Source organism: Takifugu rubripes, chromosome 13 (genome assembly GCF_901000725.2).
Source record: "Takifugu rubripes chromosome 13, fTakRub1.2, whole genome shotgun sequence".
Taxonomy (NCBI): Eukaryota; Metazoa; Chordata; class Actinopteri; order Tetraodontiformes; family Tetraodontidae; genus Takifugu; species Takifugu rubripes.
This window is the reverse complement of record NC_042297.1, coordinates 2,940,589-2,941,612: the sequence shown is the minus strand read 5'-3', so window position 1 is coordinate 2,941,612 and position 1,024 is coordinate 2,940,589.

Here is a 1,024-nt window from a genome sequence, read left to right as displayed (position 1 = left end):
ATGCTTTGTCTTTGCATCCCTCTTGTACCCAGTTCAGTCCCCGAGCCGTTTGCTTGGAGAGTGAGCAGTGGAGGCTGCATTCTTTGTATCCCGTGTACCTTCTGCACCACGTGGACCACATCAAGATGTGTTTCATGTGAGCCGTTGGTTGTCCGGTTTGTTAATCCATCCAGGAGCAAAGTCTTAGCAGAGTTTTTTCCACTGGATTGTGGAGGCTCAACCAGGAGCATAGCGGCCGCATGGGTTACACCAGGACTGTGGCGAGTTCTCCACTGTACAGGTGCGTCTTCAAGTGCCTGTATTATGGCCCATAGTCTCCCTTCACATGATATACAATAATCAGGATATAAATGTCTCTTTTGTCATGGCAACAACTGTGGACAGCAAAGCTTCCAAATCCATCGCCACCTTAAAAGACTGATGGAAAAGTCACTTTTCGTTGCCTTAATATTTCAATAGAACCTAATTTGTCAATTGAGTTGGTCAGAAACAAGCCGAAGTTTGGAGAAAGTCTAAGCTTGGCACAACTCTGTGTCATGTAAGTCACAAAAACGTGTCTAAACATGGAGGCAGGGGCACCAGGTGGACCACAAGTCTTGATGATGCAAGTTCGAAAGAAACAGGAGGCACAGTGATGATGACAACAGGAGAGTGATGCTAGAAAGATAAGAGTGCACGTTGACTGCTGAGAACAGAAAAGGAAGGAGCTGAAAAAATGTAGGATACAGTTTTCATTCCCTTTTTGTCTTTGTATTAGCGTGTTGTATGATGTAGCTCTTCAGACAGAACTGTGTCTTTTCTTGTTTTGTTGTTCTAGATTTGTTGTAATCTGAAATGGAGTTTTTTTAGCTCGTTTTTATATTCAGAGTAAACCCTCACTAGGAAGTCACAAGCAGGAACAGAAGGTTTTTTTGTTTCACATAGGCCTCATATATGGATCCTGACCGAGAAGTATGCGTAGCATTGCGCTTAAACACAATCTGAAATGCCAATTTGGTCGATTTAACAGAGAAAATACTGTATT